The 27,672-nt window shown below is 48.6% G+C and overlaps 1 protein-coding gene across 6 annotated transcripts in view; it reads right to left on the bottom strand.

Moving 5' to 3' along the window:
• CELF1 (CUGBP Elav-like family member 1) overlaps positions 1-27,672 on the bottom strand; it is a 1,228,135-nt gene that overhangs the window by 842,505 nt on the left and 357,958 nt on the right. The window lies entirely within an intron of this gene.

The following is a 27,672-nucleotide window of genomic DNA, read 5'->3' as shown; positions in this document are numbered from 1 at the left end:
AGAGGGAAACAGACTAGAGCTCTAGAAGCAACATTAGCAAGTGGTGTTGGGCAAGAATTGATGCAGTAACCCTGTGGGAGACAGCAGTTCTGTCCCCTTTGTATTGGGTAACACCCATAGGTATAGGTCTTTACTACACAAATTGGTAGTGTGACTAAGCAGCCAGACTTCTCTCAAGAGGGGTAAACAGGAGTTGTAGCATCGAAATCCACTAATACAAGTATCCAAATAACCCTCACACTCAAGGTTTTCTAATAAAATAATGTTTTAACGGTCTGTTTTAAATAAGCCTTTATAAAAGGCAATGTCCAACAAACAATACAAATACACTTCAAAATACTTTCCCAGAATCAAAGCAAGTAGATACTCTTTGGAGATGCTTCATACACATTTCCTACACCCTGAGGTGACTTCACCAACTAGGACAGTATTGACATTTATATATCACTTTTGTACTTTGTAAAATTCTGAGGTTAGCAAAGAGGACAGTTAAGGGCAGGAAAAAGGTTAACAGTTTCTCAGAGCATGTGAGCACTGTTAAATCTCCCAAGGAAATCTAGATAAAAACCTTTCCCAGCAATATTAGTTACAAACCAATGCATCACCTATGAGGGACAGTAAGAATCGAAGTCAATGGATTAAAAGTCTGCAGGGAGCCAGGACAGCCAAAGTCGGTTCCATGTGTTAATATCCCTGCAATAATATCGCCATACAAAAATATTGCCATATTTTTGCGGCGACATTAAGGCATGGAATCTGCTTGGGACACCCTGCATTATTTTTAAAGGAGCAGGGGACCAACCCCCCCCCCCCGCACCCCTGCTCCCAAAATCCTTAAGAATTATCCCCCATCCCAAAAAAATAATACCTACAGCCGTTCCAGACTACTTGGTGGGGATAATATGTAGCGATACCCCAAAGTCAGGTTGTAACAGTCTATGGAGCTAAGGCACTTCTTAGATCGCAAAAAGTCTTGCACAAAGTTGGAGTTTGTTGTAGAAAATCACTGTTGGGCAACAAGCTATTACACTTGTGAAAGTTAGACCAGAGAACAACTCTAGAAACGCAGCTACTTTAAGTCTCAACTGACAAAAGCAAGCTACAGACAAAGATTAGTACCCCTTAGTCAGAACAGTACCTTCGGTTAGAAGACTATCCAGCTGGCTTCTGTCCTTGTTGCAGATCATTTGTTCCTGGGCCTCAGTCTTGGGGACAAGAGAGGGGTCGTCTAGAAGACTCCTGCACAGCTGTTCCGAGGTCAGCGACAGCTATTGGCTCTTTACAATACAGCAGCACTTCAGTTTCAGTGTGCGGTATACAGCACCACTGCGGATCTTGGTCACCGGTTGGGCTTCCTTCACTCCTTGAGTCCAGCACTCTGGTGAGGTCACTCGAGCTTGGGTTGCCCTGCTTTATGAGGGTCCTCAGGAGACTCCTGGAGCTTTTGGCCATCTTATAGACGTTGCACTAGACAGATTTCTTGACCCAGGGCACTCGGTTCCAGCAGCAGCAAAGGAATACTTGTGGGCTAACGAAAGCAAAAAAGACAACCACAGGAATGTCAAATGAAAAAAGATCCACATTCTTAACCCTGCACCAGTTGCAGAACTTTCTCCAGCGGCAACGGTACAGGGACTTTGTTGCGGGCCTTCTGGCCGAAAGCAACATCTCCATCACGTCTTCAGGGAGGTCCCAAATCCTTATACCTCAACCTTTCTGAAGCCAAGCATGAAGTTTGAGAGACTTGACCTCTGGATGGAGAACCTGACCACCCCCCCTCCTGCAAGAGCAGATCGTCTCAGTAGGGCAGACAGCGTGGAGGGCAGATGGATATGTCGAGAAGATCCGGGTATCACGTTCTCCAGGCCCATGCCGGAGCAATGAGGATCATTCGGGAACCGAACCTCCCCAGCACTTGCGGAATGACTGGGACTGGAGGAAACGCATACAGCAGTGGGAAGGACCACTCCACTACGAACGCGTCCCCTAAGGCTCCTCTTGGGGGAAATTCCCATGAGCAGAATCTTTCGCACTTCCGGTTGAGACTGGAGGCAAAGAGATCCACTTGAGGGGTCTCCCAAAGGGCAAAGATCTCCAGGAGAATCTCCTGAGCCAGCTCCCAATCGTGAGAGACTGTGCTCTCTCTGCTCAGAGTGTCCACCGCTACGTTTTCGTCTCCGGCCAGATGAACTGCCGAGATCGAAATTTCCTGCTGGATGGCCCAGAATCAGAGCTGCATCGCCCCTCTGCACAGAGGCAGAGACCTCCCCCCCCACCACCTTTTTGTTGAGGTAGTGCATGACCACTGTATTGTCCGTCAGAATCAGGACATTCTTCCCCCGCACAGACGGCTGAAAAGCCTTCAGAGCTAGCCTGACAGCCCTCAGCTCCAACAGATTGTTATGGAGTCTGGACTCCGACGGAGACCAACGACCGCTGTCAACTCGTTGGCATGAGCTCGCCATCCTGTGAAGGATGCGTCTGTCACGATAGTCCCCTCCGGCCAGGGAAGCCAAAATGGAGTCCCCTTCATCAGATTGCCTTCAACGGCCCACCACAGAAGTTCCTGGGGACTGAGGGCGGCACCTGAATGGGATCAGACATCCTGCCAGAGGCTTACAACCACTGCATCTTGAGAGCCCACTGCAAAGATCTCATCCGCAGCCTGGCCTCTGGCACCAGAAGAATGCAGGATGCCATAAGGCCGAGCAACCTCAAGAACTCGAACACCGGGAGATACTGGATACGTTGAAACTTGTCCACCATCTGCAGAATGTGATGAGCCCTCATATGGGGAGGCGAACACTGCCCCAGAGAAATATTGAGCACTGCTCCTATGTACTGGAGCTGCTGGGTAGGTGTGAAATGGGACTTCTTTAAATTGAGGGAGAAGCCCAGCTTGTGAAGGGAGTAGCAGGTGACGGACAGATGATCCAGGACTTGCTCGGGAGAGCGCGCCCTGATCAACCAATCATCCAGGTAGGGGTAGACGAGAATCCCCCTTTCCTGAGATACGCTGCCACCACCACCATGAGCTTTGTGAAGACCCTCGGGGCGGAGGTCAATCCAAACGGCAGGACCTGAAACTGAAAATGCGAGTCGCCAACCGCGAACCACAGGTACTTCTTATGCTTGGGATGAATCGGCACATGAAAGTAAGCGTCCTTGAGGTCGTGAGACACCAACCAGTACTGAAGGTGAAGGGCCTGGAGGACAAGAGTAACCATCTTGAACTTGTCCTTCCTGAGGAGCTTGTTCAAACCACGCAAGTCCATGATGGGTTTTAAACCCCCCCCCCCCCCACCCCCCTCAAAGGGGCTTAGGGGGTTCTTTTGTCTATTTTGTTTCTGCTCTTTGTTGGATGAGTTGCAAAAGGTTAATAAAAACTTATTGGAAAAAAAAATATGGGGAATACCATCCCTTGTTCCTCTCCGCTACAGGCACCAGTTATATGGCGCCTTTCTCCAGCAGGGATTTGATTTCCTGCGCAAGGAGCAGATCCGGACTCTTCAAAGAGATTCCCTGGTGGATTGTCGTGAGGCCTCTGCCGGAAAGGAAGACAGTAGCCGTGGGCTATGATCTCCAGAACCCATGCATCTGAAGTAATGGCACGCCATTCTACAAGATGCTGCGCCAGCCTTTCCCCAACCGGCAAACCATGGATTTGACACCTAGAGTACCTTGCTTTCCACCTCTGGTACTCCTACGGTGGCCCCTTTGACTTGCATCTCCCCCCGATCTACCAAAGGAAGAGTAGTATCGAAAGGAACCTCCCCTCCATTGCTGTCCCCTAGGACGAAAAGGCGGAGGTTGGCGAACTGTAGCGCCCAACTACTTCGCTGCAGCTTTAGAAGTCTGCAACCTCTCAAGGCTCTCATCAGCTTTGCTGCAAAAAAGATGTACACCATCAAAGGGTATGTTGAGAAGCCGGGATTGTACGTCAGGAGGAAACCCCCGACTTCCGTAACCATGCAAATCTGTGCATCACGGTGCTCGCCGCCATCGACCAGCTGACACAGTCTGCCATGTCCAGACCCGACTGAACGGATTCACACATGGCATCCTTGCCATCCTGAACGAGGGCAAGAAAACCATCCCGTTCCACCTCTTCGGAAGTATGTTCAGCCGCCAAAGAGACAATTCCACAGAGTGCGTGAATCTTGCAAGGGCACAAACGGAGATGGCTGCTTGTAAAGCCATACCCCCAGAAGTAAATACCTTCTTTGCCCAACCGTCAAAGCGTTTGTAGTCCCAATCAGGAGGGATCGTAGGGTACGCCGCCTGCTTCGCTGGGGCCGTAGCCGCCTGCACCACCAAACAATCCGGAGTGGGGTGGGTAGTCAAGTAGCAGGGGTCGCCAATGGCTGGACGGTATTTTTCGGCAACGACTTGCTCACTGCCGGGAGACTCTCCGGAGCAGTCCAAGCCGCCCCCACCCTTCTCTGTAAGGCCATATGAAATGGCAGCACCGGGTCAGTGGGTGGACCTTGGTCAAGGATATCCGTCCGGTCATCCTCTCGATAATCCACTGATGGCACAGACCACCCCAAGTACTCCGTCACCCTCGACATCAGACACCGGTATGAAGACTCAGAGTGCATGCCAGGCTCAGGCCTACCGAACTCAACCTTCAGAGAGGTGTCCAGACCACTGGCGTCGTGCAAAGACTGACGCAGGTCTCCCAACTGGCTGTGACCAGACAATAGTTCGTCAGGAACCAAACCTTCATCAGACCCTTCATCCACCTCAGATGTAATCCAGAGGCTGGAATAAACCCCTGGATGAGGGCACAGAAAAAAGGATCAAATACAGGCCTCACTGACTTCCTCAGGGCCTTCCTCGGAGTTTCCACCAATGCACGGGGTACCTCCTGTAAAGCCTCCACAAAAGGAGTTGACCGAATCGGCGTCAAACGAGGCGCCAACTGCTTCGACACAGGCCTCGAGGCCAGAGCCCCGAGCGTGTCCTTCGACGGCCTCAGCGCAGATGACTTCCTCGGAGGGTCCCTCAACGGACATGACTGACGGTCTCGAGGGTGTCGAGGACCGGGAGCGGGCCTGGCTAGAGCGATCTACCTTGTCCGATCGGGACCTCGACTGCTCCCGATGATCGCGCCGACCGCCTGAGCGCGTGCGAGCTGTGTTCCTAGTGCGTTCCTTGCCGGCTTCTCTCGAAGGCGGGGACGGACGGAGCCCTGCAATTCGAAAATCGCCATCAATTCCTTACGAAATGCGTCCCATTCCGCAGGAGAGGAATGCTTGTCAAGACAAGCGACCCGCCATCTGGCGAAGTCCTCGGACGAGGAAGGCGACCGGTGACAGCGCTCTCGAGTGCCTAGAAGAGGCAGAGGAATGGCGGGAACCACTCCGGGACCGAGACCCCCCTGGACTTACGCAGAGAGTCGCCCCTCGAATCGTCGGTCGAAAGCCCAGCGGATGTCAACTTTAGGGGTTTGAAAACCATACCTACAGATAAATTCTTCCGCTCACACAAGGCCTTCGACGTCAAAGACTGGCAATCGTCACAGTCATCGGTGGCGTGGTCCTAGCCGAGGCACCAGAGGCAGACGTCGTGCGGGTCCGTGAGCAAAATCTTCGAGGCGCAGTCCCGACACTTCTTAAAGCCTGACCACGGGTTAGAAGACAACCAAGACATGCTATTTCACAAACAACCAAGTTCCAAGAACCAATAGAATATCAGAAGAACCGAGGTGCGGCGAGATTCCGAAGCGAATACGTTCGCGGAAAAAACAGAACTGAGGCTACGGGCGTCCTACTTATAACATCCGGTGATGTCGGCTCGGCGGAGGCCCTCGAGGACAACATGTCGACGTCATCGACGCAGACCATTTTCCTAAACAGCACAGCTGTGGTGATTACCTGTCATAGATGTGGAATACGTAGAGAAACCAAACCCCTCAAGAAAAAGTCCTTAAGTCCAGCAAAAAGAGCTGGGGGGCCTCTACACATTTCTGAGAATTCTCCCTAACACGTGCCATTCGTTCAGATACCGAGGTCTGCCTCCCACTGGAGGTCTTGTGCGTCAAGGTCTCAGAGTGGCTTAGAGGCAGCTGCAGCAGTGGCTGAGGGTAAGGATGCCGCTGCTGAGGCTGACTTAGCACCCCTTCCTAGTCCGACACGAGAGAATCTTCTCTTGCCTCTCTGCCTGGCATGTCCTCTTTCTCGTCACTGAGTAAAACTAAAGGACTTAACCCTCCAGGAAGATGAGCCCGAATAGGGTTGTTGAGGTTGTCTAATGGTGGCACAAAGGGATTTAGACGCCGCCTTCGAGGTCTGCAGCTTCTGCAAACTTTCATCCGCCTTGCTATCAAACAACCTCGAGCTGCCTTGCCTGCACATCTGGTGCAAAAAACGACATCCTCAACCACGCAAATCTGCGCAATACTGTGCTAGCAGCCATGTATCTGCTGATGCTGTCTGCAGTATCCAACCCTGACTGGAGGCATTCACTCATTGCCTCTTCACCATCTTTCATGATCGCCAGGAAGCCGTCTTTCTTCGCCTTCTGGATTGTGTTCAGCCGCCATAGCAACACAGTCCCATGGGGTAAACGTGAATCTAGACAGTGTGCAAGTCACATTAGTGGAAATTAAGGCCATACTGCCCGCAGTGAAAATTAAGTGCCTAGGCATCTACACTCTGGTCATCCCCATCAGTGAGGATGGAAGTACAAGCTGATTGTCTGGTTGATGTAGCTGCATGAACTACCAAGCTTTCAGGAGTGGGATGCTTAGTGAGGCATTCTGGGTCTATGCTGGAAGGCCTGTAGTTCCTTGCGAAGTTTGTTAACTGCAGCCGCAGTTTCCGGGGTCTCCCAATTATCACAGACTTTCTTCTGCAGGGCCATATGGAATGGTAAAATCGGGTCTTTTTGAGGACCCTGGGTCCAAGATGTCCATCATGTCATCTTGTTCGTATGAAGTAGGCCTACTCCATCCCATAAACTCAATGACCTTTCCAATCAGCTTTCTGTAGGATGAGTGTGTTCGAGGCGTTAGGCCTGCCAAATTAGTTCTGGCGAGATATCCAAGCTACTAGCTTACTGGAGATTATCATACAAATCTCAGTCTTGGTCAGTCTGAATTAACTTCTGGATCATTGGGGTGCCAAACTGCAGACCAAAAGGTGGTGAACCCTCATAAATTGCAGACACTTAAATTAGTCTTTTTTTTTTTTTTTTTTAGGTACAGGTTTATAAATTATAAACCCTTTCTTGAACCAACGGCTTCAACAATGTCAAGTAGTCGAAGACTACTTCAAAAATGGCACCAGTTTACTCTGTCGACAACTCTAAACTCCGACGTAGTCAGCAAAGTTATCGAGGCGTTCAACGCTTTGCGCTTTTTTGTCAGAACCAAAATTGGACTCTGCTCTCGATGACTTCTCGTCGGATCGAGAACCTTTCTCTACGCAATGGCGGCTTGGAGCTTGGCTTCGATATTTTAGCCTTCGACTTCCCTTTGTTGTTCCTCAACATTTGGGGCATGGCTCTCTTGCGTTTCTTTCAAGGGGGGGGGGGGGGATCCGAGGCTGCATTCTTGAAAATTCCCAACATCTCTGTACGAAATGTGTCCCACTTTGCCGTGGAATTCGACTTCCTAGGGCATCTGATTACCTCTGTGGAGGAATCACCTGTGGTTGACGGACTTATGGCATCTCTTTGCCTTCTCAGAGGAAAATGAATATTGCTGCGATCGACTTCTCGATCGGGACCTCAGACTTTTTGCACTGGGAAGAGTCTCGACTCAGCCAACTTTCTACCGCTTCGAAGATGACTTTGGTGCTAACTTCCCCACTGGCAGTTTACCTCTACGCTCCCCGAGAGCTTTCTCCGCCATGGCCTCACAGGACCCAAAGCTGTCTGTATGGTGCCCAGAGCCTAGACACCACAGGCAGACGCAGTGATCCGTAATCGACATTTTAGACCCACAGTCGTGCCATTTTTTAAAACCAGACTTGGGCGAAGGAGTAGATGAAGACATTGTCTCACGAAATCATACTGAAGCGCGCCATAATTGCTCAGTGTACGCTCAGAAAACCGGAACTGAAGCCAAAAGGGTGCTGCATGTGCTATTAATGCTGATGACGTCGATGGTCGCCCTCGAGGGACAGCAACTTAGCAACAGCATACAGCGCCCTCTGTCGAAAAAATAAATTCCAAAGTAGCAAAGCCGAGAGATAAGTCACCACAAGATGAGGAATACATGGGAGGACACAATCCAATCGAAAAGAGAATTCTCCCTAAGAGGCATAGGTAGGAGCATATGGATGGGCATCAGTCTCACTACTGCGAGTTGAGTGCACCAACTAGGGCTAAATACTGGAAAATCTGTCAAGAGCTTCAGTGATTACAGGTCAAAAGTGGTCTGCAAAAAGCATACTTCACACGAGTTATTCTGCAAAGAAGCAGTGGCTTGCACAACCAAAAATGAAGACTCAAAACCACAAACATGTGGGAAGATTGATTTCAAAATCAGCCCTGGGGGGAAGGATTTTGGAAGCCCACTATTATGGTAAGCATGGAAAACGCAAGAGTTCAGCCAAACCCAATCAATGTAAGGTAGCCAAGTAGCAAGGTTTTCTCAAAAAGGGTGCGAGAGTGGCCTAGGGTTACAATGAGTGCACACAGAGCAACACTAATATTTCTAGTTAGACAGGCATGTATAAAAATATACAAATCAGGTATTGGGCCTTTAAGTAAAGCCAGGTCAAATGCCACACCAACACTAATAAAATCATATATAAACATTCAACCCTAGGAGATATAGAATAGCTTTTGATTCAACGACCAATGAAATACAGGTATGTACTGAGATGCATTATAAATGGAAAGAAAACTTCTGGATAATAGAACATCTTCCCTAGCTCTTATAAAGGCAAACTCTAAGATGGTTCAAGCCTTGTGCCCAAAAGTCATCAGTTCATAAGTATATACTTCACAGGTAAGTTTAAGAAATTGGCAGTGCCAGTGGTTATTAATTTGAACCAACATGTTGGCTGCAGTTGAGAAAAGGAAGCTCACTCAATTCCAGTCCTTAGGATAGTCCAAGGGCGGGATCCTTGAACAGGCCTCCATCCACAAAAGTCAGGAAAGTGAGATAGGTATAGGACTTTACATCCATGTAACCCTATCTGGGGTCAGTGGGAGGACAGGTAAGTTAACTTGTACTGCCCCCAGAGGTAACTGCTGGTGTTCCGGAATCCGTTGAGGACACCATCTTCTGTGCTGTCTAGTCTAGAAAGGCTCAGAGGTCGCAGAAGTTACATTCGAACACAGGATTTAGTTTGTTGGTCACTGTGTTCGCAATCTGTTCAGACCGCTTCCAGTAGACCATCCAGACAAGGAAATATTTATTCTGCCGGACAGAATACTTGAAGACACCTCCAGGGATTGAAAGGGTGCTCCAACAGGAGTCGCCACCGTCAGTCAGCAACAGGTGATCTTCAATGGACTAACAAAGGAGCAGGCCGAGCCACAGCTTCTTTCATGCAAGTAGGCGGGGAACGCAGGCACCGACCTTGTTGAACAAGATGAAGATCGTCCAAGTTCCAAGTATGTACTCAGAACGGTGATGCTGCAGCAATGTAGCCCAGGAGAGAGCTGGTCAGGCAACTGGTTGGCCATGGGGCACTTCCTAAGGTTCAGAAGGCACGGAACCTCAAGCCGAGGTCAAGACTGGTTGTTCTCACCAGTCCAAGGGTCATTTTAAAAGTGACCAAAGAGCCATTATATAAAAGAATACAAAGTATCCTAACTTACCTTCACAGTAAGGTGTTGTGTGCAATTCTAACAATACAAGAAATTCACAGACAGTCTCTCATTACTGATGGTTTTAGGGACTCAGTTTCCCTCTAATAAATGTCAAACAGGCAAGAAAAGTAAAAGTAGCAGGCATTACTTTCCTCCAAAAAATCAGGACAGGTTTCTAAACAAGCAAAAAGAAAGGGTGTCCCATAGAGGTCTATGGAAAGAAAGCATCAAAAAGAAAATTCTCAACATGTTATGTTGACTTATACTGCGCAGGGGCTGTCTCCAGGTGCTCACGTGGCTCTGCAAGAAAGAGGCCAGGGATGGTTAGTGATGCTAGAGGGATAGAATCGGTCCAGAACTAGGGGAACTGGCGTCTGTGTGTGTTGGAATGGGTGGAGTGCGTGCACTGGCCCGTTGTATCCACAAGTGTTAGTGCCCAGTGCCTGAGCTGTTTATTGTATGTGAATGTCTGTTATGTTGGGTGTGTGTGTTATGTGTAAACTGGCTGGTGTTTAAGGTTATAGTTGTGCACACTGAGTTACAGTGTCTGGGATTGTTGTATGTGTGTTAGTTAGGCTGGGTGTGTGTTTGTGTGTAGTTTGGCTAGCCCACGGGCATGTTTAGTACAATGGATGTGATCAGGAAGGGAGCAGGAGCGGGGTGGTTAGTACATTGGATACTCTCAAAGTTCTTCTGGGTGGCTAATCTTCACAATTCTCTAAATGTGACGCATGGCTAATATTCACAAATCTGTCTAGATGTGGGCAGTTCTGTGTAGATGTGACAAGCTAGTATTCACAAATCTGTTTAGATGGGACGCAAGCTAATATTCACAGTAGGCGCAGTAATACTTAAACTGATGTTTAGAAAGCAATCAGTCTAAATGCGAGATATGGCCCGTTAAACATAGTAAAGTTAAAATGCAAGTTATGGCTAGCCAGCTACAGTCAGGCTAAGTGTGTATAGAGGGAGGGTGGCCCAAAAAGGGGGCACTACAGTGAACGCAGTACTTAAAAATGGATGGTTTTTAGGGGTAGACAAGCTAAATTGCGCAATATGTGCAACAGACTACTGACTATTACCTAATATTATAATATGCTTGAGGGGGACCCCTGCTCTTGCTTTCCCACTTGTCGGTCTCCCTAGGCCCTGCGCCCTCACCCACCAATGAGGTAAACAACCTAGGGGTCATCTTCGACTACACGCTCTCCTTCTCTTCTCACATCTCGGACATCTCCAAAAAGTTCCACTACCAACTGCACTTCCTCAGAGGTATTCTACCTTTTCTCACTTTGCCCCAGAGGCTTACCACCTCAATTGCAACAGCCTCTTTTCTCAATGTCACTACTTCTACATTCTGTCCTATACAACTCATCCAGAACAGAACCGCAAGACTTATCTTTGGCCTCAAGCCCAGGGACTGCATCTCTCCAGCACTGTAATCCTGCCACTGGCTCACCGTAGCTGCAAGGATCAAGTTCAAGAACCTCTTCATAATCTACAAGTCTTTCTGGGGCCATGGTGCCGCACTATCTACAAAGCTCGCTTCCTAAATACTGTTGGGCAGGGGTGGTCTTTTTGCACCTCCCCTCACCATTCCTGCAGTGAATAGACCATGTGTGGGTAAAGGGGGTGGGAGGAGACACACCACACCCATGACAACCCTCCACATGAACTAATATTAGTAATCATACAAATAACCCTGCCTTTATTGAGGCCTAGCGACTCCATTTTGTGCTACACCAGCCACCATCTTTTACTAGGCCCGAGAATGATCTCTAACCACAGCTCTCCCTTCCTCAGCGCCTCCAACAGACAGCCCAAACCACTGCCACCTTGTCAGCTCCACGCGAACCTTGTTCTCACGGAAGTCCAGCCATTTATTGTTGCAACGTATAGTATCACTTTGTGCCAGATGAGCTCATTGCTCTGCGTGAGACCTGATCCGGTCCAAGCTCATGTGCCCAACCATCTCCACTAACCTGCCATGCTCCCTTGACCCTCACCCGCCAGGCCACGGTCCGCCAGTCCCTCGCCTCCAAACTCTTTGATACAGATACACATCTGACCCGCTTGCAAAGACCATTCCAGGACACCCACCCTAGAATTAATCCTGCACACCAATATATTCTCCCCAAAACTAACACGTCTAGTCGTATCATGGAGCACCAAACAGAGCAAAACCCCACAAGGGGATACACCTGGGAACGGGGTCCCAGAATCCATGAACCCCTGACTGCAAGGGTTACAATGCCAGTTTATCTGCCATTGGTGTCCAAATACCCCCATTCATGCAACGATTTATGTTCACAATTCTCACTCATTTCCTGTTTAGTTAGATATGTGACATTTGTAACCTGTCCTTCACTGCAGAGATGAGGCCAGCTGCCCCACGTGTCACCAGATGAATGAGGACGCAGCAGCCAATTGCAGCCTACCATCACCTATAGAGCAGGCTGTCCCATACGGGCCTACCAATCCACCGTTCTGTACTGTATATTATTTTGTTACTCATGACTAGTTGGTTTATTATGTGCTGCCCTTGCATTTTTTGGCCGAGCACTCTTGGGCAGCAGAGTTCTTTGTTAATTAGATCTTATACAAATTTGTTTTACTTGCATTTCATTTCCTGGTCTCATTCCCTCGAGGGGTGTGTCCATTCGGTCTATTGGATATTGCTTGCATTGTTGGGTGCGAGCCTTCATTTGGTGACCCCTCTTGCGTGATATTCCTCGAGACCCCTTTTAATTGCGGCAAGATCCAGCGCTTCCCCGTAAGGGCTGCCCCCACCTACAGCCGACCAGTCCCCAAACAAAACGCATATGCAGAATGGAATGTTTTTGGGGGTTCCGGCTTTGCGAATACCCAGCTGCTCTCCTGAGTCAGGTGCGGTCACGAGTGGGAGGCCCAGGCTTTGTGGATAGACCGCGAACAGAGGCTCTTGGAAGAACACGGGCACGAGTATTAATTGCAAGGCAAAACAAACAAGGGAAAGTGGGAGAATTGGGAGCAGAATGAGGGGGACACGCATGATATAGATATGGATATGGATTAATAGGATGAATGTATGAAATTAAGCACTTTCCTTTTTTGGCCATGGTTTTTTTATATAACAAAGTACAAGGTGAAAAATAGAGAAACGGGAACCTAGCTCTGAAAGGGGGTAGAAGGCAGCGCTGCAGAGCACTGTCTCGACTAGAGCGGGAAGTAAGTGAAAATGAAAAAAGTAGGAGCCTCGTACAATTAGTGGGCTCGGGAATTAGTAGTGGTTATTTTTGAAGTTTATTGTATTAGCTTATTTTTGTGTTTTTAAAACTGTGTGGAGGTAGGCCCAGTGGGGGCAGATGTGATATGAGTGTTGAATGAGTGAGGAAGGGGTTATGCTCTAAACAGAGGGGGGTGGAGTATAAGAATATATCAAGATGTTCTTCACTCAGTGTGGGCTGCCTATTAGTTTGTTTTGCTGTAGTGTTCAATGGTTCATGTTTCATGTGTCCATTGCGAAAAAATATAAGTAACATTTTGAAGTAAAGAAAACTAGGCTGTTGATTGCACCACCGATTAAGATCTGAAGGCAGACATTGGGAGAGGGAAAGAAAAGGGGGCCTTTTGAAAGATGGGGATGGATACCCCACTGTCACACATTTGCAAGCACCTCCCCTTGTATTGTGAATGAATAAAAAAAAGTACCAGAGTCAATGGGTAACGGAAAAAAGGGGGAGGGATAACTCCATGCCTGGCCAGAAGGGTACTTTGATAAGGGAATATTAGACCATGTAACGACTTAATGGAAAAATACTAGGGAAAGCAGCTCCAAAATAGAGAGGTGCTACATTTTGAGGATGTTTGATGAAACACCCGCCACGAATCATAAGGGAAAAGAAGGGGGTTGCCTCTGGAAGTGAAGAAAAGTGAGAACGAAGCAGGAAAAGGAAATGAAGACTTACTGTGAGCCTTCCCTGGAGTTTCCACAGTCCTCCAGGGCACCTCAGTTAAATCCTCCACAAACGGCGAAGGCGCCGAGGGAATCTGCGTCGACCGAGGCGCCAACAATTTCGAGGGCAGAGCCCCAAGAGCATCTCTCAACGGACACAGCGCCAATGACATTGACACATTCCTTGAAGGCTTCACAGGATCCGCCAGTCTCGATGGCGTCAAGGACGATGATCGCGCCGAGCCCGAAGGCATGCGAGTGGTGGACCGAGCCCATTCATTGCCGGTCTCTTTCCAAGGCGCGGCTGAAACAGTGCCTTACGATTCAAAAATCGCCATCATTTGCTGGCGGAATGCATCCCATTCGGCCAGCGACGAAGACTTGGTGGGACAAGTCAACCGCCTACTGGCTGAGTCCTCCGTCGTCCAACGCGGAAGGCGACTGGTGACAGCACTTCCTAGAAGGCCTTGAAGAGGCAGAGGAATGGCAGGAACCACTCAGACACCGAGACCCCCTGGACTCGCCGACATGCAAGTCGCCCCTCGAGTCGGTCAAAAGCCCAGCGGATTTCAACTTATGGGGCTTAGACACCCTACCTACCTTTAATTTCTTCTTCCGTTCCCGCAAAGCCTTCGATATCAGGGACTGGCAGTCATCGCAGTCAGTGGTGTGGCTTTCGCCGAGGCACCAGAGGCAGATGTTGTGCGGGTCCGTGATGGACATTTTCAAACCGCAGTCCCGACATTTTTTAAAGGCCAACTTCGAGGTAGAAGACGAAGACAACGCTTTCGGAGAAAAGAATCACGCGCGTTGAGATTCCGAGGCAAACAGATTTGAATACAAAACTGAACAGGCTACGGGTGCCGTGCATCCTATATATAACATCCGGTGGCGTCGACCCTCAACAGAGGCCTTTCAAGGACAACGTATCGATGTCATTGACGCAGGACTCCAAAAAAATTTCCGAAGCAGCACAGCTGTGGTCATTACCCGTCAGATGTGGAAGACGGAGGACACAATCCCTCGTAATGTAGATGCTCTGTGATATTATGGTACAGTATAGAGGAGTGACAAACCCCCCACCTCACGGCCGTTGTCAGTGCACCACCATCCTTTTGTGGCGCGGACTTAAGGATTGCCATATTTGTGGCCCCCGTGATGTAGGATTATTAAGAGAAGTGACCCCCAGTAAAAATACAACTGAAACCAGGGGCTGCCCAGCCTAGAGACAGAAAGTATCCCTTGTCTAGGGAGGCGGAGGAAGGAATAAAAGAAACTATATGCACTACTGCAACAGGGTATCATTGTCCCCTCGAATTCTCCATGTAATACCGCAGTGTACCCCCATCAAGAAAGCCAAAGGGGATCCATTTTGTGCAGCATCCCCAAGCAGGCCACCCACTTTACCGCAATGGATCTGAACAAGGCTTTTTCTCAGTGCCCCTCAAACCAGAATCCAATATCTCACGGCCTTCACACTAGGGGTGAGAAGATAGGAGCACTGACGATTGCCCAAGGGGTACTGTGAGAGCCCAAGCATTTTCAACAGAATATTGCACAAAGACCTAGGCAATATTGACGTCCTGAGTACCATCATTCAATAGACAACTTCCTAGTATCTAGTGAAAACTGCTGAAGCAATTCTATTACCTTGCTTAAATTGCTGGCCCAGAAAGGGTGCAAGGTAGAGACACAAATTACAGTATTTTCTGACTGAGGTCCTGTACTTGGGCCAATTAATTTCAAAGGATTCTAAGAGAATACCACCTGACAGAGCGGCAACAGAGCGCGCCTCAGCCAGACCACATACTGTTAAGGACATGCAGAAGTTTCCTGGCATCTGCAATTACTGAAGGGCATGGATATTGGACTATGCCGCCTACACACGACCCCTATTGCAAGGGCTAAAGGAAGCACAGAAAGACAAAGCACCAATCACAGACACCTGAAATGCATACTGCCTTCGCAATACTAAAAGAACTAATAGATACAGACCCAGTGCTAGCCACACCTGATTATGAACGTGAATTTTACCTGTTCTCACACTCTAATAGAACAGTAATAACTACAGTGTTAAAACAAAAAACATCCTTGGGTCACAAAGCCCCTAGCTTACTACAGTAGCACACTTGATTCAGGAATGCAAGGAAACTTCGCTTGCGACCAGGCTCTCACAGCAGCCGCCTTTGCAATAGAAAGCTTGAAAATTATGATGGGGGCGGGGGGGGGGGGGCTCCATCAGGTTGTACGTTAAACACTCCTTGTTTGCCATACTTCAAGTCCAAATCTTAAAACACCACACAATGAGCAGCAGCATATTAAATCTTGAGTCCCAATGTTCACGCAATACGTTGCAAGACAGTAAACCCAGCAACGTTCCTCACAGAGCTATGCACAGTAAAAGATATGCATGATCTTGACTATGCAATTTATGAGGGAGAAGGTGATGACATTCCTAAAGCTGGTGAAAATGCACTCGGGAGGGTGAAGTGTTCTTGGTAGATGGGTCCGCATCCACTTGCCTAGAAACTGGTGAACAACAAGTTGGGACAACAGTAGTGAGGATGGAAGACTGGGTGTACAAGGTTCTGGTACAAACAAGCTTAACAATGCACTATTCAGCTGAAGGAGCAGAATTAGTAGCACTAGGCACTATATGCAGCAAAAGAATGCGCAGCAACCATTTATTCTGACTCAGCATACATCACCACTACAGTACTTGCTGGATTATCACAATGGTGATGAGGGTTCAGAAGGGCTGATGGGTCCACGGTGCAGCATGCAGAGTTATTGAATGAATTAATCGAAGCACTTGCCGAGCCATCAGTAGTGGCCCTGGTACAATGCCAAGCCCATGCCAACAATGACGAAATATCACTGGGAAACACAGCGACCAATGAACGCAGAGTGCATGTTAAAGGGTAAACAAGAAGAGCCCAAAGGGGAGGGGTATAATTCAGTACCTATAGCTCAGATCATGTCGCTCCAAAAGAGAGCACCGCCTGTAGACCAGGAGCTATGGACCAAACGAGGATGCACCCAGTTACCCACTTATCTCCTATGGAGACAGGATGGAACAGGAAAAGTAGTGATGCCTGTGGAATTATTGCAGGTGGCATCTGAACAGCTACACTTTCGAGCCCACATGTCAAATAGCAGCAGATGTCCAAAAGGATTGGGAGAGGGGTGCAATGGAACAAGACATCTGATCGTGGTGGTCTGTCCCTTTTCGTGATGGGTGGAATGAGGGCCCTGTGCCCACCCAGACGCGAAGTGTGCAGCCAAATTTCTGGTGAGGGAAGTGTTCCCACGTTGGGAAATATGCAATGTCATACGACCAGCATTATTGGAAATAAAACATAAAATGTGCTCAATTTACCACCCACAAGCGATTGGGATGGTCGAGAAAATCAACTGCCTCTTTAAAATCATCATCGCCAACTAGACGATGATCTTGACAAGAAGCACACTCCTCGCGCCCGCTGGGTACGGAAGCTGCTCAGCTACCCATTTAAAACTCAGAATTGATAAAGACCCACACGGGACATGATGTACTAATGTTCATGCCTTGATAAAACCTATGGTTGAAACACATGTCAGCACTGAAAACACAAGCAAGCAGCTCATGACATAAGTCCAAAAAATGTATGCAGCGATGCACGTCACACATGTGACAACTATTTCTGGCTAACTTACAACTGATCATATGGTATAATAAATAGAGCTCATCTCAAAGCACAAAATGATGTCACTTATCATTGAAGGCTGAACCTTGAGTACTGCAAATTCAAACAGGTTAACACCTGATCCAGCGCCACTGTACAACAGTGTTCCAACCCCCAAAAAAAAACATACATTTCCATAAACCGGGACTGCAGGAGCTCTGTCCCTTTGGAACTCCATGCACAGGTAGCAGGAAATATAGCTACAAACAGACAAATCTCTAATATTATTTGAAAAACCAATGTGCGTGCTCTAGCGTAGAGATCCACAGTTCTGTTAAGCTCCAACTGCTCAAACCTCCTCAAAAGCAGGTTATCCAAATTATGCCACTCCCTAAAAAAGAACTGGGTCTACTGTTTGCCCTGTTACAATTGCGCACACAACCCAGCAAGGACCACCACTAGTCCCCTCATGAAATAGTAACTGGTAGACGCATGCAAACGCCACTGTCACCAATGAGAAGGTCAGATGCCCATAGAACAGCTACCGTATTGGGCGAGGAATTCAAAGAAAAGCTCACACAACTCACTAGAGCAGTAAGATGTATTGCTTAACAAACTGCCCCGCCATTCACAAGAGATTGAAACGGACACTACCACTGCAGCAGCAGACAGTCCAACAAAACCTCCAATGCCTGGAGAACTAGTGCATGTTTGAATAGGATGAAAAGACTATCAAAATTACTGATCCAACCAAAAGACCTAAAACACACACCATGAAAAGTTCTAACTACCAAAAGTTTGAACTTTTCGTGGTATGTGTTTAGGTCTTTCGGTGGGGTCGTATAGGCTGTGGCGGCTGTCCCCCGCAACACCGCCCTCACTACAGTGAGCAGGGTGTTGCGGGGACACCCACCAGTGCCCGACCAGAAAAAAAAAAGCCAGGGGCTGTGGGGGTGCCCCCTCGCAACACACCGCTCAAATGAGCAAGGGGGAAACCCCTGCACCTGCCCAAAAAAAAATTTTTTTAAAAAGAAAAGGACCTTGCGACGCCGGTTCCCGATCACGGAAGTGAAAGGGAACCGGCGCTGCAGGGATACAGCACGAAGGAAAGGTAAGTAGGCTGTGAGTGGGGATATGTTGGGGGTGTGTTGTGTGTGGGTGTTTTAAATGTATATTCGCATGGGAAATTTACAAACCTTTTGTGGTGTGTACTTCTCATGAAAACTTTTCCGTCACAGACTATCTGCGACAGAAAAAATACATAGATCCGTGTAGGTTCGTAGCTTCGTGATGAAGTGTAACTCACCAAGATTTCACGGCCCACTGAAGTAGTATATTGTACCACTTTATCAGTTAAAGTGAAAGGACTGAAAGACTGGGTGCATCTCTCAGATATAAGGAAAGCACATGATAGCGTGACACCAGAGGAACCGCAAGAGAAAGAGGTAGCGATACCTTAAAAAGATAACAGAATACAGTAACACTAGAAGAACAAAGTGAAAAGACAAGTGTAAATATGGATAATAAGATTGCATGTAGGTAAAGTAAAGTTTTATAATGTTGTATATGTGAGATTTCTCCTCTCCCGTTGTCCGCCCTTCCATGCTTTTTCCATCTCTCCACTCGTCTCATATCTTATTCAGCCTCAAACATTAACCCCATCCTGTAATATTCCTCTCTGTAGGTGCTACGATGGTGGTGACAACGCCACTTGCAACTGAAATAAATGACTACTATGTTTACAGTACTGCAAGTTACCTCACAATGAAACGCCTATCTCAAGTGACGATAAAATGTAAACCATGTTCCCACCGCAGTCCTAGCCACTAATGAGGAGATAAATACTGGCATTTTTCTGATGCATCTTTGTGTACATGCATACATATCAAAATTATTATGTGCCCAAGAAAAATAATGTGAAAGTTCAATAGGCAAACGACAATCTCCCCATAACAGTAGAATGAAAAGGCAAGTACGACAATACAAGTATGTTGCCTACCACGGGTTAAGATTAGACAAAGTAGAAGACCTTCGCCATCCAGACTAACAAATGATACTCGGACATGTGTGCCAGTGGGAGACAAGCAACGAATGGTAGTTGCTATGTGTGCTCACCGGTACCTCATGAATCTGGAACGCCTAAGGTTTTAGTGCCTCAGGAAACCCCCATAGTGGAAGCCCAATGTCTCATCCACCTTGCACTATGTGGAATCAAGAGCACTTTCCAGGCACATGGTAAAACTGCAGCGTCTCCTGCCAGATGGGAAAATCTGCAAGAATAAACCTGAAGGTGCAACATACTTTAAAAAACCATTTCTAGCAATAAAAAGGAACAATATTTGCGGAAAACAAATGTCAAGACTCAACCGTTGAGTAGAGCTGAAGCATCGAGTCGTTTGTCGGAGAGACTGCAATGGACGGAAGACATGTGCACAAAATATGGACTCAACATCGCAAAGCTGACATGGGTCACAGCCCTTTGAAGAAAAATACGAACTATGCTTTTATGGGGAAGGAAAAGTACCATGGGTTCAAACACAAGTTGCAACAGAACGTTTGTCATCCCTCATATGCGAAAAGGCACTGCGGCCTTGGACCACTACTGGGTGTGCAGCAAACCGGCATACTTGCACCTCCGGTCATCATGGAAGGGCTACTGAGCTCTGGCAAAGCTGTATTTTGCACTGCAGGCGATACCGGAATTGCATGTCCATGGGGGAAAAGGGTACCCAACAGACGGCAACGGGCACCCCAGCCAACAGTCGAAACACCCGGCTCCCCCCATCTTCAACATACTAACTGAAGACAAGCTACCAGACCAGGTGTCATTGAATTACCCGTCTAAGGACTCTTCCAACCTTCTTGCACAGTTCCCTGAATATAAACTAACTCAGCAGACACATTTTTTGCATCACTGATGCCCAGCATCCAAGCACGAGCAAAATGCCAAATGGCTCCAAATCGCGCGCTGGGAGCTGATCGAACTGGCAAACGACACCGAGGAGGGGTTCGTCATCAAGATGGAACTAAGAGCACTGAGACTAATAACAATGCAAAATCGCTACATGTTTGACGTCCTCACAGCTATGGAGGGCAGCGTTTGCCGAAAAATCGGGAGTTCATGTTGCACATTTATACCTTCTTCAGACGCACCCAAGTGACTGGTTCAGCATGGCGTTCAACTGGGTGCCCTTGTGGCTTGTTATTGCAATGAAGATCCTGGTTCCCATCATAGTCTTCCTCCTGATCTTCTCTGTGTGCCAGTTAGAGGTTTGCTGGTGTGCAAAGGCGGTTCCTAGTAGTGCGATGGTGACCATTGGCAATAAAAATAGCAATATGATGCCTCATGATACTAGAGAAGCCTAGGTACTAACAGGTGAAAGTGATGAGCCCAAATACTGCATGCTGGCGAGGTAAACCACACCGGGAATGAAGCAGACAACTTCTATCACACTACCATTAGCAGTTAAGAGGGCTGAAGAAAGTAGACGTACTGGGGGAAGGTTTTCGTTACTTTAGGAGTAACGAAAGGGGGGAATGTTGGGGGAGAATAGGTCTTTTCGCACCCCCCTCACCATTCCTTTAGTGAATAGACCACATGTGATGCGCCCCACCCTCATGACAACCATCCACATGAACTAATATTAGTAATCAAACAAAACAACAAAACCTTTGAGTGCTAGCGACTCTTTGTGCTACACCAGCCGCAATCTTTTACTAGGCCCGAGAATGATCTCCCTGTAACCACAGCTCTCCCTTCCTCAGCGCCTCAGTCAGACAGCCCAATCCAGCGCCACCCCGTCAGCTCAGCGCAAACCTTGTCCTCATAGAAGTCCAGACATTTATTGTTGCAACATTTAGTATCACTTTGTGCCAGATGAGCTCATTGCTCTGTGTGATACCTGACCATATCCCAGGTCATCCATCCATCTCCACTATCCTGCCCATATTCCCTCGACTCCCACCCTGCCAGGCCACGGTCCACATGTCCCTTGGCCTCCATACTCTTGGATACAGATTAAAAAATCGGAACCCCTTGCACAGACCATCCCAGGCCACCCACCCTCGAGTTAATCCTGTGCACCCAATATATTCTCCCCAAAACTAACATCTAGTTGTATCATAAGGCATCAAACAGAGCAAAACCCCACAAGGGGATCCACCTGGGAACGGGGTCCCAGAATCAATGAACCCTGGAGTGCAGGGGTTAGAATGCCAGTGTTTACATACACCCATTCATGCAACGATTTTTATGTTGACCATTATTCTCTGACTGTCAAGTTACTGTTTAGTTAAATATGTAACATTTGTAACCTGGCCTTCACCACGGAGATGAGCCCAGCAGACCCACGTGTCACGAGACGAACGAGGAAACAGCAGCCAACTTCAGATTACCATCAACTATAGAGAAGGCTGTCCCATAAGGGCCTACCAATCCACCGCTCCGTTCTCTACTCTTAGTCACTCATGACGACAAATTGGTTTATTTAGTGATGCCTGTGTATTTTTTGGCAGAGTGCTCTCGGGCAGCAGAGTTCTTTGCTTGCCAAGTATCTTATATAAATTTGTTTTATTTGCAATTCATCTCCTGGTCTCATTCCCTCGCAGGGTGTGTCCATTATTCGGTCTATTGGATATTGTGCAAATCGTTGGGTGTGAGCCTTCAATACTTTCCCTCTAGAGTCCTCTGCTCGTCCACAAACAATCTGCGGTTAAGCCGCTTTCACAAACAGTAATGGGGGCAGTTCTTTATCCTCTGCAGGTGCCTCCCTGCCTCTGTCTTGAGCACCTTCAGTTCCCGGAAACTCCTCCAGACCTTCCTTTTCCCTTCCTCCTCTCCCCTGCTCACCTCTATTCTTTTTCTCTCCTTCTCCTCCCCAACTGTTCATTTTTTGCTGACTGGTTCAACACCAGAGCCTTACAGGTCCCAGGCTCCCTCGCCAGTCTTTTGCACTTGCCTCCTGGCCACTGCAATATGTTCAGCATTACTGCACTTTCAGCTTACGCTCCATGCGGGGGGAAACCTTTCTGCACTTAACCCAGGGGCCTGCGTGACCGGACTCATTTGCTCCCCCCTGCCCCACTTCCTCGCACCTCTGTCTGTACGCATGCATAACCTAAATGTACTAGGACTAGTTAGTTTGTCCTGTCCCTACTTCCCAGCTTGGTCACAACTTGCACTAAAAGAAATGCCATCAGGTCTAGTATGCTAGTTTTTCTGTCAGATCAAACTTCAAAGCCTAAGAATGATTACTGTATTCCTGTGTTCCCTTCCCACCTTGAAGCGCTTTGAAGCACTCCACCTGTGTAAAAGCACTGTATAAGGGATACATTAATCACTGTGATCATATTTCTGGTGCTTGCATCTGCTTAGATTCACATGCTCTGCATAGTCAGACATCTAGTGGAAGTCATGGAGTACTTGTCATGATGCCTACCCCCGGAGCACCAGGCCAGGCCCAGCACCCCCGGAAGCAGGCATCATGCCCTCGGGTAAAAGCCCAGCGGCCCCTTATAGGGGCTCTTTGGACTCAGGCGCCAGGCTCATAAAGGGAGATGTTTTGTGCACTTACCTGATGCAGACCATGCTGCACGCTTCAGGCCTCCCCGAGACCTGAAAGGGACTATTTTTTCATAGGGACTATTTTTTCACTCGGGCGTGGCCAGGGAAGGATACATACCTAGTTGGGGAAGGATACATACCTGGGACTTCTTTGGAGGCTATTTAAGCCACGCCCAGACAGCAGCTCATGCTTCGCGTTGTTCTGCTTCCTGCAGCTTAACGCTCACAGTGTCTGCTCCTGCTCCTGGACTATAGCCACGCCCGCCTCGAACCTGGAAGACCTGCAAGGAAGGAAGAGAAGAGAAAGGTGAAAACCAAGGACTATTTCAAACTTCTTACCTGCATCCGGAATCTTCTCGCCAGCATCCCTGAAGAAAGACTTCCATTTAAAAGCATCCCGTTGCTCGCTGCAGCGCCACGCTTCACTCACCTGTCCTCGAGACATCTCCCGGCTCCATCGCGGCTGTCGGCATCGGACGCCACATCTCTGCACCTAGGGGAGAGAGGAAGAAACAAAAGGTGAGCAGAAGGAACACAGAAGGAAAGCCTGATTAACAGCCATAATACTTACCGGCTTTTCTTTCACAGTTCGGGTCGGCGCCGCCCCGTTGGCAGGTACCGTACCCCGGCCCCTATGGGGAAAGGACAAGAGACATTTCTGGGGAATGATAAGGACATTTAGAGGGATCGCCCTCATCACTACTCACCTCGGCAGTTTAACCCCTCAACGCATCGCCTTCATTCTGCACCTGAAATAAAGGACAGATCACAGGTTAGAAAGACAACATAAAGGGGGCCTCACTTGAACTTTGAACTTTCATACTTACAGCGCATCGCTCAGGAAAGTCAAGTGGATTTTGCCAGCGCCATTCTGAAAACCAGTGAAGTAACTGGACGAACGCGCGCCCCTGCACCAGAAGCAGGATGGAGAGTTCATCCTTCCAAACCATAAGGTGAGCTTAAACTGGGGTTTGGAGGAAGTTAGAGAGGACCGAAGGGGGAAAGGGGGGAGCTAGCACACTATTCTGCAGACTGTTAATCCCCTTTCTCATCTGCAGAAGGATATTCCTACGGGCCAGGCAAGCACGATTTGGAGGTCCTGTTCAATCAGTGTTCCGGGTCCTGCGCATCACGCTAGAAGAGGCCACAGCAATCCAGACTAGACAAGCGCCCCCGTGGGAACCAGGTGAGCGTTACAGTACTACAAGATTTGTTTTCGAAACTCGAAAATGGACATCAACAGGGCGTGTTTAGTAATACTATCCCTAGTGTGACGTGTACTGTACCCCTGGTCCTTCACGCAGACAGGTTTATCTCAAGAGGGGTAAATGCGAGCTGTAAAGCTGTAATACTGAAGTTCACAAATACAAGTAGTAACACATACTCCAGGTTTCAGTTAGTTATTTATTTAATATCAGTTATAAAATAAACATTCTTTAAAAGGGCAATAAATGTAACAATCAGATATACTTCAAAATATGATATTTTATTTATATTGCGCCCATACACAAGTTTGGCAGGGTGCGAAGCAAGGGATAGGTACAATGGAGGAAAAAACAATAACAAACTTACTAAGCCAAATGACATTGAGAAAGCGCAAGTGCAGGAGAGACGGAAAGGGGGGGGGGAGGGGGAGTGCAAGAGGCAGGGGAGGAATGAGAAAGTGCTGAAACGGGAGTTAAAACAGGTAGTGCGGTCAGTGCAGAATTTAAGCGCAGACTAGTGTCGGATAAGAGCAGGTAAGGGGGCTGTATGATGCAGACCCAAGTGCAAGGGTTGCCAAGAGGCAATGCGGGTAAGCAGACTAGTGAGCAGGGATCTGGGACCGAATACAGAGGGTAACCAGGATCCCAGTGTAGAAATAGATCAACAGGGGAGAGAAAGAGAGAAGACAGAAGCAAAGAAAGGTCTTGAGGTGCTCCCCGAACTGAAGGTGGTTCTCCGAGTTTCAGAGAGGCAGGGAGGATATTACAGAGTAGGGCCCAGCCGAAGAAAGATCTACCACCAACTTGTTGCTTGGAGAAGTGATTGACCCTGAGGGAGTTGGAGGTAGAAAACTGAAGAGCTCGAGTAGGAAGGTCTTTCCGGAGAAAGAGTTGAAGGTATTGCAGACCAAGGCCCCAGAAGGCCTTGTGGACAATGCAGAGGGTCTTGAATTTAATCCTTGCAGCCACTGGGAGCCAATGAAGAGATTTCAGGGCTGGAGAAATACAATCCTTGGGCTTCACCAAAGACAAGTCTCGCAGTCCTGCTTTGGATGAGTTGCAAAGGGCAGAAAGTGGAGTCGGGCAGATTTAGAAAGAGGCTGTTGCAGTAGTCAAGCCTGGAAAGAACCAGAGCTCTAGAGACCGTGAGCTTCTAGGGGGGGGGGGGGAGAAAGGAAGAATACCCCTGAAGAGGTGCCGTTGGTAGTTTGATTTCTTAGAGACGTCAGATGTGTGGAGAAAAGGAGAGCGTGGAGTGAAAGATGAGCCTGAGGTTCATCGCCTCGCAGGTGGGAGCAGGAAGGGGAGCAAGGGAGGGCGGCCAGAGAATGACAGGAAAGGAAGGTGCACGAGTGCCAAGGAGAAGGATCTCCGTCTTACTGGCATTGAGGCAGAGGTAATTGGCGCCACCCCACTCCTGAATTGCAGACAGTCAGATGAGAGGAAATGGCCGAAGGGAGCCGGAAAACGAGCTGAGCATCATCTGCATAGCACTGAAAGTTGTAACAGAGCAGCAAGGAGGTGGGCGAGGAGGGCCAGGTATTGGTTAAGAGCCAGGGAGATAGGTTAGAGCCCTGGGGAAACACCACAGGTGGAGGGTGAGATAGAGGAAAGGAAGATACCCAGGTTAGCGAAGGCAGTCGAGCAGGATGGCATGCTTGACCGTTTCAAAGGCAGAAAAGAGATTGAGTAGGATGAGGACAGAGGGAGATTACAATTGAGGTCGGAGAGCAGGTCTTCCCGGATATTCAAGAGAGCAGTTTTCATGCTCCTGGCAGCTTTGATGCCAGACTGATGGTCATGAAGACACCCAACAGAATCAGTGTGGAGGTTAAGCTGGGAGATGGCCAGCTTTTCCAAAAGTTTGCCCAGGAAAGGGGTGATGAGATCGGGTGGTAGTTAGCCAGAAGGGAGCGGGTCGGCTGAGGGTTTCTTGAGAAGAGGGTGCACAAGAGTGCTTCAGAGGGGAGGGGGAAGGTTCCAGTGGCAAAGGAATGGTTGCAGAAATCAGCCAGGGCCGGAATGAGGGTGTCAATATGGTCCTTGATGGTTTTGACGAATAGGGAAGAACCTGTTTTAATGAAACTTTCATAAAATCGGTCTTGTCTAGGAATCACGTCATGGGATAACCGAGAAACGAAGAGAGAAGAGGTGGCAGGGGGGCAGATGTAGCAGAGAGAGAAGCGGGAAGAGGGTAGACAGGATGTCCTGGGTTGTGATGAAGGAACAAGTTACTTACCTGTAACTGTTGTTCTCCAGCATGGGTCTGGCATGGATTCACATGCTCATGAATATTCCCCGTCGTCAGGCTGGGAATCCTCGGTAAAGAAAAATCAATATCAGTTTCGTTTCTGATCTGTCTTTCGTAGTAGTAACGATTCACTGATCCCTGAGTCATACTGACACAGCCAATGACTGCCCTCTCCCTAAGGCCCGCCTCTGGCAGCCATCTTCAGATTTGGTAGCACGTGAAGTGGCAGTATGACCAAGTGAAGAGCCGCAGAGGGGTAGGCGGGAGGGTTCGCATGTGAATCCATGCCAGACCCATGCTGGAGAACAACAGTTACAGGTAAGTAACTTAATCCTTCTCCAGCATGGGGTCTGGCATGGATTCACATTCTCATGAATATAAGAATACATAGCAGTACACATGCACAACCACGGGAGGTGGCAAAAGGCTCAACATTAAGCAATACAAAAACTCAACATTAAGCATCTCTTACCTCCTCACCAGGCTCACCTTAAGCGAACAGGTTGCGCAGCACTGCTTGGCCGACCCTGGACTCCTCCCTGGAATCCCGATCGACGCAGTAGAATCTCGTGAAGGTGTGCGTCGACCTCCACGTAGCAGCCCTGCAGATGTCCAGCAGGGGCACACCAGACAGGAACGCCGTAGTAGCAGCCATCGCTCTGGTCGAATGGGCTCTCGGACGGCCTGGCAGCGGTTGGTTAGCCAACCAGTGGCAGGGCATGATGCAGCCGGAGAGCCATCTGGAAATAGAAGACTTCGAGAGAGCCTTCCCTTGATTCACAGGTCCAAAGTTCACGAATACCTGTGATGTCCTCCGAAAACCCTTCGTGCGGTAAACGTAGAACTTCAGCGCTCTAGCCACATCCAGCGAGTGCAAAGTCCTCTCGGCCGGCAACGAAGGAGACGGGAAGAAAACAGGTAACACCAAGGGCTTGTTAAGATGGAAGTCCGACGGCACCTTGGGCATAAAGGAGGGGTGCGTCCTAAGCAACACTCTCGAGGCATGGAAAGTCAAGTACGGTGCTTTGCAGGATAGGGCCTGGATCCCTCCCACTCGTCGTGCGGAGGTAATGGCCACCAGGAATGCAGTCTTCCATGACACAAACTTCATCGGTGCGGAGTGCATCTTCTCGAATGGGGGCCCCATGAGCCTGATCAGCACCACGTTAAGTTCCCACGCCAGGGCCGGGGCCTTCACCGGCGGGAACGACCGGAACAGTCCTTTCATAAACTCTTTTACCGGTCGATGGGACCACAGGGACGTCCGTCCTGTGGTTCTGGTA

Source organism: Ambystoma mexicanum, chromosome 11 (assembly GCF_040938575.1).
Source record: "Ambystoma mexicanum isolate Mex_15411 chromosome 11, UKY_AmexF1_1, whole genome shotgun sequence".
NCBI lineage: Eukaryota > Metazoa > Chordata > Amphibia > Caudata > Ambystomatidae > Ambystoma > Ambystoma mexicanum.
Note: the sequence above shows the minus strand (reverse complement) of the source record. Positions and strands in the feature narration are given on the sequence as shown.